General features: G+C 39.7%; 1 protein-coding gene and 1 long non-coding RNA gene across 2 annotated transcripts in view; one reads left to right on the top strand and one right to left on the bottom strand.

The window, feature by feature from the left end:
• The window catches only part of CELF2 (CUGBP Elav-like family member 2), a 548,143-nt gene that overhangs the window by 189,948 nt on the left and 341,112 nt on the right, over nt 1-17,083 (top strand). The gene's annotated exons all lie outside the window — the stretch shown is intronic.
• LOC122681666 lies at nt 118-12,088 on the bottom strand. Its single transcript, XR_006337067.1, has 3 exons — nt 11,958-12,088; nt 10,655-10,821; nt 118-278 (listed from the first exon to the last, which is right to left on the bottom strand). It is a non-coding gene; the product is annotated as an uncharacterized LOC122681666 (long non-coding RNA).

Raw genomic sequence — 17,083 nt, forward strand, 5'->3', positions numbered from 1 at the left:
AAACTGTCCTTCAACTTCCATGTTCTAGCCAGTTCTCTGCCTTAGAAATTTTCCCGTCCACTTTCTGGCCTGAGGTTTGGCCACCATTTTCCAGGAGAAAAAAAAAAATGGCTGAAACACAGCTGCCTCTGAGCAAGGAAAGACCGAGACAGAGCATGTACTTGGGGTCCCGCCTCCACACCCGTGTTTTGCTGCAGTGATTCTCTTCTCTTGGCTCCGGGCAGGCATCTTCCAACTGTCCAGATAAGATGAGGCCCAGAGAGTCACTGATCAGCAAACTGCAAATTGTAAATCCAAGAAAGCGTTTTAGGGGAGAGTCACGGGAATTGCTTAAATAATCTTCGATGATAGTAAATAACAATTATCATAGAAATCAGGTGGGATTATAGCTATACAATTTGCCAAGTTCTCAGCTAAAGAGCAAATCAGACTTTGTGATTCCTGGAGAAGCACAGCTACATCAGAACATATTTGGTAAAACTACTGAAATGGTGGGGGTCGGGGGTAGGGGGAGAGAGGGTGGAGGATTAATAATAATAGAAAGAAAAAAATTCTATAATGGCAAAGATTTTAGTAACAATGTTTTGGCCCCTTTTTGATCAAAAGAGATTATTTTTCAATGGCATGGTTGTTTTGAGAAAGTGGAAGGGCAGTATTTTTAGGGAGAACATGGAAAGCACTGGTAGAGGCAAAGCTAAAGGTGATAAATAAGAAGGCACTCAGGAAACCAGGACCCTGGGTTCATAATTCAACAAAGAGACATCTGACTTTTTTCCTGATAAGTTGCTGAAAACAGAGGAAAGGGAGAAGAATACAAGGAAAGAGAGAGAAAAGTTGTAATAGCTTTAAGTGTCAAAGAACAGTAAAGCAATGGAGCCGTCCAGGTTACACGTGACAGATTGTTACATGTATGTGCAGTATTGATAACTGTAGGCACTGCATTGCACAGCAGATCTTTAGAATTCCAGGTATTCATCTTGCATGACTGAAACTCTACTCTTCCATGAGCAACTCGCCATTTCGTCCTCCTGAGTCCCTGACAACCACCATTCTCCTCTCTCCTTCCATGAGTCTGACTGTTTTAGACATTTCTATCTATAAGTGCAATCACACAGAACTTGTCCTTCTGTGACTGGCTTATTTCACTCCATAACATCCTCAAGATTCATCCTTGTTGTCACGTATTGCAGGATTCTTTTTAGGCTGAGTAATATTCCATTGTGTAGGGGTGTGTGTGTGTGTGTACACATTTTCTTTCCCCATTCATCCATTAATGGACATTTAGGTTGTTTCCACATCTTGGCTACTGTGAATAATGCTGCAATGAACATGACCCTAGTGGTAAAGAACGTACCTACCAGTGTAGGAGATGTAAGAGACACAGATTCAATCCCTGGGTCGGAAGATCCCCTGGAAAAGGGCATGGCAACCCACTCCAGTATTCTAGCCTGGAGAATCCCATGGACAGAGGAGCCTGTCAGGCTACAGCCCCTAGGGCTGCAAAGAGTTGGACATGACTGAAGCAATTTACACTCATGCATGCATAAATGTAAGAGTATGGATATTTCATTGAAGTTCTGGTTTCAGTTTTCTTTTGGCTACCCAGAAGTGGGCTTGTTGGATCACTGTTGCTGTTGTTTTGTTGTTAAGTCATGTCCGACTCTTTGTGACTCTGTAAACTGTAGCCTGCCTGGCTCATCTGTCTGTTCATGGGATTTCCCAGGCAAGAATATTGGAGTGGGTTGCCATTTCCTTCTCCAGAGGATCTTCCCTAAACAGTGATCGAACCCATGTCTCCTGCATTGGCAGGCAGATTGTTTACCACTGAGCCACCAGGGAAGCCCTTGTTGGATCACATGGTGGTTCTATTTTTAATTTCTTTGGGAACCCCTATTTTTAATAGACACTGTGCCTTTTTCCATTCCCAGCTATCGTGTACAGGATTCCAGTTTCTCCACATCCTTACCATTATTTGTTATCTTTTTTTTTTATAATAGCCTCCTTAGAAGGGTTAGGTGATATCTCAGTTTCTGATTTGCATTTCTCTGATGTTTAGTGCTGGTGAGCATCTTTTCATGTACCTGTTGACCATTTGTTCTATGTCTTCTTTGGAAAAATGTCTATTCAACTCCTTAGCCCATGTTTTAATCCAATTATTAGTTTTTGTTTTGCTACTGAATTATAGGCATTCCTTCTAAATTTTGGAAACTAACTCCTTATCAGATACAGGGTCTGCAAATATTTTCTCCTGTTGTGTAGGTTGCTTTTTCACTCTGTTGATTGTGTCCTTAGCTGTGCAGAAGTTTGGGGGCTTTTATCTTACACACACAAAAGCCAGCTCAAAATGGATTATAGACTTAAACATGAGACCTGAAATGGAAAGACTCCTGGAAGAAAACATAGGAGAAAAACTTCATGATATCGGTCTTTGCAATGATTTCACAGAAATGACACCAAAAGCACAGGCAACAAAAGCAAAAATCAACACACAGGACCACATTGAGCCTGGTTTCCATTTTATTTTCTATTTTTCCAGTGTCTCTGCTGGTGACTCTGCTTTGTTGCACTTTTGAGCTTCTAGTCCCAATTATTGAGTTTTTTTCTTTACAGATGTGCCTGTTCATTTAAAAGAAGCTGTGTCTTTTTTTTCCTTTGCTCCCAAGACAGTATCCATCTTGTTTTACAAGGAATGTTATCTTCAAAGGCCTTCTTGAACCTTCGCTCTGGTGTGTCTCTGTTTGGACTTTCCTGCAAAGTCCACATTCTTTGTGGCCTTGTTCTCGTACTTATCACTTAACTTCCTCTGCTCAGCTGTGCTGGCCATCTGGATGGTTCTTAAAAACTGCCAATAGACTCAGAAATCTGCACTTGCTCTTCTCAGGGCTCATGTTCTCTCTCTCATATGCCTCTTTCTCTCTCTCTGTCGTTCATCTTTTCCAACAAAGATGGTCACAAAAACCCTGAACTACTAGTGCACAAGGACTGTGGGTTAGTGGAACACCAGGGCCCTCATAATACATCAGCCAAATTCTCAGAGCTGATATAGATCAAATGTCCAGTAAGTATTGTTGAATGAATGAATGAATGCTTTGCACATGTTTTATTCCCTTCTTCTCGTCTGGGATTCCACTTTATGATAAAGACTTCTATAAAATGCCTCTCATCAGAGGTCTTTTTTCTCTGTAGTCTTTGTGGCTGTTGGAGAGATGGGATCTGTTTGAAGGCTGAGTGGGGAATAAACTTCCTAAACTTCACCCACCTGTCAAAACATTTATTGGCTTGTACCTTGCACTTAGCAATCCTCTATTGATGCTGCATTTTGAGAGCACTGAAAAGCAATAGCTGGAAAAAATAGGATGCATGTAGTCAAGATTGGAGAATCAACACCTACAATAATTTTCACAAGTTCATGAATGCCTCAGAGGTTACCATCTGCCTTTTTTAAATCCCAGGTTTCTCTACCTGTTTTACAAATAGCAAAGATACGTGCAAAGTTGTCTGTTGTTCATGCATGCGTTATTTTCACTGAAAAGCAGGTATTTTGAACAGTGGTGGCCAGAGCTACTCCCCTTTCTAAGACATCAATGATTTTATTATATTTTACACTAACCCTTTCCCACTGAGAGATTATAGAAATGACAAGAATAGCTAACATTTTTGTGCACATTCTATGTGCCAGCCATTGTGCCAAGGTCTTTTTCAGGAATTTCCTCATTTAATTCTATTAGGCAGGTAAAATTGTACTCTTCTCAGCTGAGAATTGAGAAAATTGAGATTTAGAGGGACCACTCAGGATTTACACTGTGATCTGTCACATCTCTAAGCCTCTGCTCCTAACTGCTTGGTAGGTGACCTCCTCCACTTCCTGGCATTTAGACCAACAGGATTCTCTGGCACCTGGGATCACACAGAAGTCATAGGTGGAGGTGTAGGAGGTCTTACAGTGACCCAGAACCCCCATTTCTCATGCATGTGCCTGACGTTATATTTCTAAACCGACAAAAGAAAACTAGCCGTCAAACTCACTTGGGAAATGAGTCATTAGCTGCTACAGAAATGTATGAACCTAGCCATCCTGGGAGCATAGCTGAGGTTAATCAGCTTGTGGGTCCTTTGTAGAAGAGATGGGAGGACAGAACCCAGCCCTGCCAGGCTAGAGGTCCAGGAGGAAGGGGGGTGAGGCCAGAGCAAGAAGGAATGAGGGCCAAGCAAGAGCTTCTCTTCAGCTCGGAGGATAAGAAAACTTATCTAACACCTTCTTACTGCCCCGTGCTTTCAGCTTTGATCTGAAGGGAAAAAGTCGGTTCTGTGTCCAGACCAGATTCATTTTATGACCTGAGGCATATTCATCCAGGCAACTCAAGGATTACATTTTCCGACCACTACTTGAAAGCTAATTAATTTATCAAGCACTTGCCACTTTTCAAATTCTTGTTCAGAACTACCCGTAATCTTTAATTTCTAAAATGCTTTTGGTTTTGAAGTGACTTTCATTTCTCTTGGTCCACTAGAGCTTTCCTCACTTATTTTCATGTTTGAAATTTTATGGGAATACTGTGCTTCTGGATTTATTCATTTAAATTGTCAGAAGGCATGTTGTCATATGCTGAAGAAGTCCCTTCCAGTTTTGCTGTATTGATGGGGTTATTAACCCTTAACTGGCTTGAGGACTGCATCTTAATCCAGCAGTTTAGCTCAGGGCTTCCCTGAGAGCTCAGTAGGTAAAGAATCTGCCTGCAGTGCAGGAGACCCCGGTTCGGTTCCTGGGTCAGGAAGATCCCCTGGAGAAGGGATAGGCTACCCACTCCAGTATTCTTAGGCTTCCCTTGTGACTCAGCTGGTAAAGAATCCACCCGCAATGAGGGTGACCTGAGTTGGATCCCTGGGTTGGGAAGATCCCCGGAGAAGGGAAAGGCTACCCACTCCAGTATTCTGACCTAGAGAATTCCATGGACTGTACAGTCCACGGGGGTCACAAAGAGTCAGATATAACTGAGCACTTTCACTTTTCACTTTAGCTCAGGGATTAATTTTTTCAGTGATTTAAACCTCTTTTAAATTATTTTTCTTCCAGTTTTTTCAGGAGGCATATTCAGACCCATGGACCACTTGTACAAAATGAAATCATTAAATAAAATTGGAGATACATTTGACTGATGTACTTTTTACTTAAATATCATTCAGTCCCATGCAGCATTATATACACACATCATAGTAAAATAAACAAAGGGTGTTTGGGGGCAGTATTCAGTAGGTAACTTGTTCCTAAATTGACACATCCTCTCTAACCTAATGGTTTATGTGGCTGAGTGGATTAGGGACTGAGGAAAAATGAAATTAGCCTTTAGAACAAAAGAACAGACACGGTTTTTCTACTGGACTTGCTAATTCAATCTACAATTTTTGCAGAATGTCTATAGAAACCCTGTGCTGTGGTAGGTATTATTGAAGATGTGTGTTTTTAAATATTTTGTTATTTAATTTGTTTATTCATTTTGGCTGTGCTAGGTCTTCCCTGTGGCATGCGAAGTCTTAGCTGGGGCATGTGGAATCTCATTCCCCAAGCGGTTATAGAACCCAGGGCCCATGCATTAGGAGTATGGAGTCTTAGCCACTGGACCACCAGGGAAGCCGTGAGGACAAATATGTTTTAATGTAACCTTTGAATCTTGCCCTTTATGCTTTAAAAACCATCATTTCAGTTTGCATACAAGCTCTGGGCTCAATTACTGAACTCAAGTGGAGAATGGAAGACTCGCTCATGGGAGTTTGATTCTTTTTAAGAACTCAGGGTAGAAGAAATCATGGTAAGAAACAGTAACACTTATATAGAGTATATTATGTGATAGGTTCTTAACATTTGTTCAATCATTTTATCTTTGCAGCATTCATTATCCCCAATTTACAGATGAGGAAATAGCTCCAGATAAGAAACTTGCTCAAGGAAACAGAAAGATGGTCACTGAGTCTGAGTTTGATTCAAGCTTTGTCTTACTCTAAAACCTGTCTTCTTACTGGTACTTTTCATATCCAATCATAAAATATAAAATTAAATAAAGTTTTGATAGCTTTTTAATATGCTCAATGCAGGAGGCCAAATAGAATAATTCAGAGTCTAAAATAGCTATTTTGCTTTGACTATTTGGCTTATTTAACTGTCTACAGTTACGAGTTAAATGGATAATTGTTAAGTCTCTAAATTACTTTAGGTTATGTGGACATAAGCCTGACACGGTCTTATTCTGACTCTAATTATATTTAATTTCATATCCCTAATAGCTCTTTGTCTGTGGCAATCCTGGAGGAGAGGGAAAGGTACATTTTGAGGATGTCTTCCATTGTGATGTTTGGTAGTCCTTAGAGCAAGACAGGTATGACCCCCTTTAAAGAAATTCCTTACAGAAAAGTCAGGCTTACAGATACAAAACAAGTCTTCTCTCTTAAAGGAATTCACCACAAATTTAATTTAATTTAATTAGTAGGTATATTTAAAATATTATTTTATAAAAAACAAGGTCCTACTGTATAGCAAAGGGACCTATATTCAATATCCTGCAATAAACCATAATAGAAAAGAACACAAACAAGAATGTGTATATGTGTGTATATATATATATTTTTAAGTGACTCACTTTTCTGTACAGCAGAAACAGAACACTGTAAATCAACTGTACTTCAATTTTTAAAAATCTAAAAAATTTTTAGATTTTAATATAGGAATTTGAATTGCACTTCTTTTTAGAAATGTATCTTTTATGCTAAGTGAGGCACATTTGTGTCTTGAATTGATCAAATATTTGTCCTTATTAAAGCACAAAACACTTCTCTTATGTGATCTCAAGCATTCTTTTAATAATTTTAAAAGCAAATAGGGACCAGTACAGAGATGAAGAGAGACATGGGTTTGAATGAGTTCACTGAGGTTTATCCAAAGGCCAGTATTTCAAATCTTCTACCACTTTGGGAGGAAATACGATAATATGCTCCCCCAACTCCTTTCCCAACTTCCAAAGAAGCATTTTGACTGGGAATTAGGTGGAATTTATTCTACATATAAGTGAAGATGTTTAAACTGTAATTGTGTGCAATTTGAAGGAAATATTCTTTCAGTGGAGTGAAAATCGACCTGCTCAGGAATATTAAAATGTACTGAGGTTCACACTTTTGTGATAATATTTTATCATTTTGAAAACTTATTCTTAATAGACCCTCACATTACATTTCAGTAAAGTGGTTTCATTTTCTTTAACAACCATTAATAGCTATTAGAGGCTAAGAAAAAAATAAGGCTTTATATAGATCATTAAAGTACACTTAAGTAATTTGTAATTGACAATTAAATCAGCATGGCAAGGCATTATCATAAGTTTGATAGATCTGCCTGTTTTAAAGAACTAAGAAGAAAGGGCTCCTTTGTAAGACATCCTACTACAGACTATTCTTGCATTTTAATTGATCACAAAGAACACATTGTCTCCATATATGTGCTTGGTAATCATCTTTTACAAGTTTCCTTTTGTGAGGATTTCTAGGCTGTGTGTGGGAGTGTGGTTCATGGGAGAAGCAGTGTCCTTGGTGAGATTTAGAATTCACAGCGACCTTTAAACCTTCATAATAAGTAAGATAAAGAGTTAGAAGCATTCCACTTTGAGAGTCCAGATTCCTCACTTTCTGTTTCCTTCTCCTCTTCCTTCATTTCTCTAAAGAATGATGAATGTGTGGTCACAAGTCTGGGTCTTCATGTTGCCATGATGATAGCCACACAGATGCGGGGTGGGGTGGGGGGCGGGCATTGACCTTACCCTTTCAAACCATAGAAGAAGCATGTAGGCTATGTTTGTGTAAAATTTGTACTACCCCACCCCAGGAAATTTGTGGACTTATTCCTAGGAAATTTGTGGGGCATCCAGAAATTTTGGTTAAAAGAATTTCTATGTTTAGGTTAAAACGCAAAAACATAAACTCCATTTGAGAGGGAATTCTAATCACTGATATAGTTTTTCTCAGATGGAACATGTAAAAATTTCATAGATAATTGATTAATTCATACTTTTCTTCATCTCTTTACAACATATAGTAACAATGAAGTTTATCCATTTAGTGTAAACCTTTAAAAAGCAGAATGTGTTCTCTGTATTTTAAACGATGAAAAAGTCAAAGAAATCAAAGGCTCTCTCTCTATATAATTTGCTAGACTCTGAAATAGGTCAAATACCAATACAGTTTTTTTCCCTATAATATCTAAGAAAGGTATTTTATAATATGGAGATAGTCAAGTTCTTTGTGAGTCCCACTAATCTCATAAAGATTTATCTGCTTCCTGCGTGTGTGCTCAGTCATTTCAGTCATGTCTAACGCTTCGCGATCCCATGGACTGTAGCCCACCAGGCTCCTCTGTCCATGGGATTCTCCAGGCAAGAATCCTGGCATAGGTTGCCATGCCCTCCTGCAGGAGATCTTCCCGACTGAGGGATGGAACCTGCATCTCCTGTGTCTCCTGCGTTGGCAAGCAGATTCTTTACCACTGAGCCACGGGGGAAACCCCATCTGCTTTGCAGTATTATTTAATTCATAGATTTTATAGGATTTCAGTTTGAGGAGGTAAATGCATCACATTAGAAGTGAATGGGGATGATGGATGATGTCTAAGTAATTTTCAAATGATTGAAACTAGTTATATGTTGGTACTCAGATGGTAGAAATTAAAAATTTTATATAACTAGGAAGGAGAAAAGAGTCTCATATAATCAGACTGAGTACCCTTATACTGTAGAATAGTTCCATGCACACTACAGGTACTCAGTGATTTTTTTTTAAATTTTATTTATGTGTTTGTTTCTGGTCTTTATTGCTTCAGGAGGGCTTTCTCTAGTGGTGGCAAGTGGGTGCTACTCTCTGGTTGCGGTGCTCGGGCTTCTCTTCGTGGTGGCTTCCCTTGTTGGGGAGCTCAGGCTGTCGGGCACGAGGGCTTCGGTAGTTGCAGCGTTGGGGCTCTAGATCACAGACTCAGTGGTTGGGGCACACGGGCTTATTTGCTCCATGGCATGTGGGATCTTCCCAGATCAGGGTTTGAACCCATGTCACCTGCATTCACAGGGGGATTCTTTACTACTGAGCCACCAGAGAAGCCCTGATACTCAGTGATGTTTTAAAATTAATGAATTCGAGGAGTTCCAACCACACCGGAAGTGACCATGCACACCTGTTGTGGGTAATATAACGCCAACCTCTCTGCCACGTGGCCAGCCTCGCTAGGAGGATATGTGGGAAGTGTTAGCATCAGAGTCATAATGGCCATGCTCTCCTACTGCTAAATATAATGGGTCTATATGAGTGTATTGAGGGCTTCCCAGGTGGCATTATGTTAAAGAATCTGCCTGCCAATGCAGGAGACATGAGAGACATGGGTTCGATCCCTGGGTCGGGAAGATCCCCTGAAGGAGGGCATGACAACCCACTCCAGAATTCTTGCCTGTAGAATGCAACAAACAGAGGAGCTACAGTCCATAGGGTCGCAAAAAATCAGACACACCTGGAGCACTTAGCAGGCAGGCCAAGCATGAGCGTGTGGAAGAGAGAACCCTGCGTTCAGATAAGACCCCCTGCCCTGTGGTTTCCACACAGCACAAACCCAGAGGGTAATTGGTGAAAATGTTAGGAGAATGCTGTAGAAGTGTATAAATTGTTTACTTTACGGGAAGAAGCTAAAAGTCAGGAAGAGATTTTCTGAAGGTCACCCATGGACAGCCTTCTTGGCAGTAGTGATCTTTAATTTTCAAATCCCGCCACCTCAATCTGATTCTGCTATTTGAAACATGTTTCAAGGTATTAATGAAAGAAATTAAGATTGGCAAGACCATAATGACACTTGATTGCAAAAAGCAGGCTGCAAAATGGCTGTTAACTTTAAAATGTCTGGTCATTCAGTAGTGAAAAACTAACCGATCTTCAGAGAGATTTTTTTCCATTTCTGGTAATGTGCTAAAACCTCACTAATTCAAAACAGTCTCTCCTAAAATTGGAAAACTTCCCAAACAAACTATTTTTGTAAATATTATACTAAGGCATACTTATACTACTTAGTGGAATTAAATATGTTAAATGAAAACAAATATGTCACAAAAGGGCTAGAGGATGTGTATTTTCTAAACTTTAACGTATCTAGTTACATCACTTACTTTTAAAAATTGTATCCAAAAGAATTACGTATTCTTTGGGATTTCTAGTTAAGATGGTGTTTTGACTTATGCCCTTGACATGATTCAAAGAGAGAGTACACGAAAAAAAGAAAATCCTCCACAGGCAATTATGGTTTTATGCCAAGAATAAAAAGATGTTTTTGCTTTAGGAAAATCTGTTAATATAATACATCATCTCCGTAGGTCAGCAAGAAAAAAAAAAAAGATCTCAAAAGATAGTCAGTAAAATTAAACTCTTATTCCTCAGGCGGAGGTGGAGTGGGGGGACTCTGAGAAAACCAGGAATGAAAAGAAACTTTTAAAACTTAATAAAAGACAGCTATCTTAAACCAGTCCTTGAACGAGAGATGAGCAAGCATGCAGATTATCAACATTCATTAAATAATGGTTTGGAAGTTTGGATCATAGCAGTAAGACATGGAACTGAAATATTTTTTGAATATTTATTTACTTACTTGGCTTCACCGGGTCTTTGCTGCGACATGCAGAATCTTTAGTTACGGCATGTGAATTCTTAGCTGTGGCACGTGGCATCTAGTTCCCTGATCAGGGACCAAATTTCAGCCCCCTGCATTAGGAACATGGAGTCTTGGCCACTGGACTACCAGGGAAGTCCATGGAACTGAAATATTGACGTGACAATTAGAAACACAAAGATAAAAAAGTATGTCGTTTGCACGTGACATGCATGTCTATGACTATGATCATGAAAAAACAAGGTCATCAACTAAAGATCTCTGAGTTTGAGAAGGTAATAATAAATGTTTCAAATCTATAACTTTACCCAAATCAGTAGTAACACATGTGGAAACTATTTAAAGAAGACATTAAGTTCTCCCTGAGAGAGCAAGAAATTAAGATTTTAGTAAATTTAGAATTTACCCATGTTTCCAAGTGAAAGGAGCAAGTTCTGTATAGATGTTAAGTTTTCCCAAAGAAATTTAAGTGTCCAATTCAAATATGATTCAGAGTCTCAGTAGAACATGTTTTTTCATGAACAAGATTATTTTAAACTTTAACTTGAATTTATCTTTGCAAGAAAAGAGTAATAATTAGAGTAATGGGCATTCTAGCTGTTATAAAATAAAGCTACCAAGTGTTCCAACTTAATACAAAGAGATATCAATGTAATAAATGAGAGATTAAGTAGAACTTAATCTAATACATCAATACATGCATCATACCCCCGAAACCACTGGAAAAAAGAATGAATCATGAAACAAATGATAAAGGTAAAGCTGCCTTTTTGTAAAAGAGGGGAAACTCAGGTTGGAGTTAACTCTCCAACAAAATTCTATATGAATAAAAGAGTAAAAATTAAAACCAACAAGATATAAAGGCAACAAAGTTTAGTTTACTTTCAGAACAAGGAAGACCTTTTATGTAATAAAAATATAAGGGAAATTATTGAAATAATTATATAAAAATTTTTAATTCAATACCCCAATTATTTTAATTGAAAGCAAAGTAAATGATGAATCTGGGACATATTTATAAACCTTTTTTTAAAAAGAATTGAAATACAGAAATATATAGAGACGTGCTACAGCTATCCTAAAAAATCACCAGTTTTTGACTGAGGCACAGAAACTGATCTGTCAGAAAAGAAGACAAAGGACGATAAGCTTTGGGGAAAATATTTATCTTCATTAGAAAGAAACACAAATCAAACCATGACATAATCTGCTTCACTCAACACTTTTGCAGATTTAAAATTGAAAGTCAGGGAGAGACTGGTAAACCAAGAACTCTTCTTACCTTGTGGGCAGGTATCAACTGTTGCACATCTTCTGCAAAATAATTTAGTGATTTGTATTAAATCTTAACTTAGTACTCATCGCTCAGAAGAAAGTCAGAAAAGACCACAAACATTCATGTTTCAGAATTTTCATCTCAGTGTTATGTATAAAAGTGAAAATGTAGAAACACTGCTAATATCTAGTCTTGCAAAACTAAATTATGAGACAGCAGTAAAATGAAATAACATGCAATACTTGGAAAACATTTTTCTCAAAATTATTGGGAAATTCCCTGGAGGTCCGCTGATTAGGACTTGGCCCACTCAATGCCGGGGGCCAGGGTTCGATCCCTGGTTGAGGAACTAGGACCCCATAGCCTCCACAGAGTGGCTTTAAAAAAAAAAAAAAAAAGAGCTACTAATGGGAGAAAAATAGCTCATGTTTTAAAACAAAGATTAAAAATTATATGTTCAGTACACCTCCACACGTGCATGCTGAGTCACTTCAGTCATGTCCAATTCTTTGTGACCCGGTTGACTGTAGCCCGCCAGGCTCCTCTGTCCATGGGATTCTCCAGGCAAGAATACTGGAGTGGGTTGCCATGCCCTCCTCCAGGGGATCTTCCCTACCCGGGGATAGAACCTGGATAGGATCGAATCCATGATTCTTGCATCTCCTGCATTGGCAGGCAGATTCTTTACCACTAGGGCCACCTGAGAAGCCCCAGTATACCCCTGCTTGTATACAAAAAGATGAAGTACGTGTTGAAAATAAAAGGAAATGTACCAAAAGTTAAACAATTATTTTTCTCTAGTCATATTTAGGTGATAATTTTTCTTTTTTATACTTTTTTCTATTTCCAGGCAATATTGTGAACATGAATTGCTTTCATAATCATTAAAAACAGTAAATGTTATTTTTTAAAAGAATCATGTTCAATGCTCAAATTTTTCCTAAATCTGAGTTAATGGCATCTAAATTAAGAACATTTTAATAGTAGAGTTTTTAATAGTATAATGTTACATGCTCAGTGGGAATTCAGTATGTTATATTGATAAGTATCATTTGGAGTATTATGCTAAATATAGGCTAAAAAAGGCGATTATTTCCCAGAAATAGATAAATAATTGTTACCAAAAATGTTTGGTTTCAGCCTGAACAGCCTAGAAGTAGGATTCAATAAGTTACTCACAAATAATGAGACTGACAGGCTTGTAGTATCTATATTATCAACATGGTTTGGGTATTATTTGGGGCAGTGTGCGTTCCCAATGGTTTGTATAACCTTGGTGGGCTTACAGGTCTTCCAACATTGAGCCTTCCTTTATAGGAATGCTTTTGGTGCTTATGGCATCTTTCTGAGGTTTGTATGTGTTGTTTTCTTGTGGGTGTGTGTTGTTTTGGTGTGTGTGTGTTTTCCTATGAAATATTCCTTTTGAAGTTCAGAGCTCAAGCAGACAAGCCTGAGTTTGGCGGGTGTGGCTTTCAAATGCATAAAATAGCAGCTTTAATCTCACGTTCTGATTGACACCAAACAAAATGCAGACTAGTTCTTTGTTCTCCAAGACACAGTGGAGTGTGTGCACATGTGTCGGTGTTGGCTGTGCACACGTGTGTGCATGCCCGTGTGTGTATTTGTGTGCACATCTATGGATTTGAAAAGTTGAATGGCAGACTAGTGCATTTGGCATCCCTCAAGCTGTGACTCATGAGGAGCAGTTCTGATGTCACAGAGAAGGTGACAGAAGTCTCTGTTGGGAGGACTGCTGCTGTGGAGACCTGCTTTCATCTCCCCAGTGTGTTGGCCCAGGCTGCACAGACCTCCGGTGACCAGGCTGCGAGCTTCACATATGGCATCACACCAGCCTCTCAACAGTAATAGCAAACGGTAACGATCCATGGGGTCTATAAACTGACTACATCAGACTAGATAATTACACGGGGACAAGGTTACCTGAAGGAAGAGTAGGAAAGTTTTACTTCCCAGTAATTTTGTTTCCTTGATTTTCTCTTTTTTGGAGGCGGTTCTGGCTCTTCATCTTTTGTCAATTCCCTTACTATGTGTGGCTACAGACAGGCGCTGTGGCTTTTATTGTCAGCCGCCCTCAGAGACTCAGGAGAGTTCAGAGTAGGAGAAAATGCTCTTCAAAGATACTGAGTCACATGGAACCTCTGTGGCTAGTTGAACATTTGATCATCTGAAAATAAAAGGCAGCTAAGTTTGTATCGCGTGATTGTGCTTAGACCACAGTAGGCTGACACCTACTCACTTACCACACTCACTCCCTCCTTTCCATTCTGTCCACCTCTTAGTTTCTCCTTCCACGGGACACCCCTGTGCCATGCCTCTCTTCATTCTGGTTCTTTGATTATTTAGTCATTTGTTTGTTTCTTCTAGGATACAAAGAACCTTCATTGAGCACCTCCTATCTATAGGGCATCTTAGTAGGCACTGGAGAAATAGCAATTATCATCACGGTCCCTCGTCTCAAGGAACCAATGAATAGTAATTTACTAGTCAGTTGCTGCGATAAGGTTGCATGCAAATGCTTCTGCAGTACAGTGGTTTGCAACAGTACACATTTATTCATGCACAATGAGGCTGCAGGTCAATGTTAGTTTGGCGGAGGTTGGCTGGGTGGCTCTCTTTCAGGCTGTGATTCAGCTGTGCTTGGCTCCACAATGTTTTTTGGGCTCAGATCTTCTCCGTGTATATTTGTCCTGAGGCTCAGGTGGAAGGGGCAGCAGTTCCCTGGGGCATGCTTCTCTCATGGCAGGTCCCAGAGTGTCAACACCCCATTATACCACACAAGCACGTTCAATATAACGCCTGCTAATGTTTCAATAGCTGAGGCAAGTCATATTGTCAAGTCCAATGTCAATGGAGTGGAGAAAGGTATTTTAGCCATTCTAGTGCGTGACAAGGTCACATGATAGAGGGAAGGCATGAAGAATTTGCAAGGTAGTTAATTTACAATAACAACTGTGGCATTAAAGTATGTTAAATGGTACAAGAGAAATGTATTGAAGATATAGAGGAAGGATAGGGACATATCTCTGGGAGGGCTAGGTGCATCAGTCAGGATTCAACCAGAGAAGCAGATCCAGTAGGATAGATAGATAGGTGATGGATGATTAGAGAGACAAAAGACAGACAGATAGACAGACAGACAGGTAGATGATGGATGGATGGGTGGAAAGAGAGATACATGGATAGATGGATGGAAAGATACATAGATAGGTGATGTATGGATGGAAAGATAGAAGATATTAGATTATAGATAGAGTTTAGATAATAGAAAATAGTTGATATAAGGTGGATAATAAATGGATGGATGGAGGGAAGGAAGAAAAGGAAAGAAAAGAAAAAGAAAGTGGATAGATTGATTGAGGACTACATAAATAGATGATACATGGATGGTAGTTAGATGCATAGATATATAGTTCTTACAAGGATTTGACTTTAGTAATTGTGGCAGTAGGTTAAGCAGTCTCTGTAAGGCTTTTTTGCATCAGATATGGAACTTGATGTCCACAAGCCAAACAGCTAAAGAAGGGAAAATATATGTACAGTTGGAGCAACCCAGGGCAAGCTAGAACCTCAAACACCGCATGTTGTTTTCAAGGAGAGACTAAAACATAGGTCAGTTCTTGTTGCCTCTGCCTGGGAGCCTTGGGGACAGAGGTCAACACACATACCTGGCCCAGGAGTCAGGGGCCTTCCAGAAGACTGGGAAGGCAGAGCTGCCGCTTGTCACAAGGAGGCCAGTCAGCATATCAGCATGCATGTGTGCAAGCTGCAAAATGCTGTTTCTCTTCTGGCCCACATATCTCCCAGGACTATCCCTGTGGCTCACTCCAACAGTTTATTAAAAGAAAGTTATTTTTGTAGTTGCAGTGTTTTTGTCTTTCTCTTGTTCCACTGAAATTTCAGTCTGATTATTTTTATATTCTGTTGGACACATCATGGCATACCTATCAGCTACCAGCTGCCAGACTAGTTTTTCAGTTTCCCATCGACATGTTCAAAAAGGATGCTCATTTCCTGATCCAGAAAGTACATTGAATCTTCATTTCTTCTGATCTGTGGAATCCAGACCCCTTGCTCCATTGGTGACATTCATAATCTGGCCTCCCTCTTCCTCATTTCTTTTCTTTCCCCACATTTGTCAGTATCTGTGTTTTTCTATTCAGACTTTCTCTTCACTGACTCCTACGTGAACTCTCCGCACGCTGGTTCCCGCCACTAGGGGTGTCCTCACCCTTTGACTCCATGTCCTGCCCAAATGCAAGTGGATTCTTCAAGATGCCCTCAACTCTATTCCTCCAGGAAAGGCTCTCAGATCATTCCAGCCACTCTAACCTCTCTTTCTTGGAACTCTTAGGGATAATGAAACATGCCCTCAGTAGACACGATATTGTTCTTTGTTTCACATAGTTCTGTCTTTCTAACACGATTATACATTCACTGAGGACAGGGGCCATGACTGGTACCTCTCTTGAATTCAGTTTTAGATAACTAGCATATTGGTTAGTTCCAAAGTCAGGTCCTACTCTTTGCAACCCCATGGACTGCAGCCTGCCAAGCTCCTCTGTCCATCAGATTTCCCAGGCAAGAATACTGGAGCACGTTGCCATTTCCTTCTCCAAGGGATCTTGCCAACCCAGGGATTGAACCTGTGTCTCCTGCATTGAAAGCAGATTCATTACCACTGAGTCACCAGAGAAGCCCCAAGTAGCATGTTAGTCCCTCAAAAACAAAAAATCTGCTTGGTTTATGTCATCACAATGTTGTGCTTTAAAAAAACCAGAAAACAAAAGTGGGACTTATTATGACATCTGTGTATTTCCTTTGCTACTGAGATGATGTCCTCGCCTTATTCATGGATTCAGCCAGACGGCCAGCAAGTATTTTTTGAGTCCCTATTTTTGTGCTCAGCAGTTGTTAAAGTCAGGTCCTGGAGGATATGCAGAAATAAATCTGGTGAGGGGATGGAGAGAACTGGGAGAGTTTTACACGTGTCAGAAACAACATGGACAATAGCACAGAGGCAAGAGAAATCATATATACACGAGGACTTGAAAGAAGTTCATGGTGCAGAGAGTGTAGTGTGTCCGCTGAGACAACCTGCGAGATGAGGTTGA

The sequence above is a fragment of the Cervus elaphus genome, chromosome 23 (genome assembly GCF_910594005.1).
Source record: "Cervus elaphus chromosome 23, mCerEla1.1, whole genome shotgun sequence".
In the NCBI taxonomy this organism is placed as follows: Eukaryota; Metazoa; Chordata; class Mammalia; order Artiodactyla; family Cervidae; genus Cervus; species Cervus elaphus.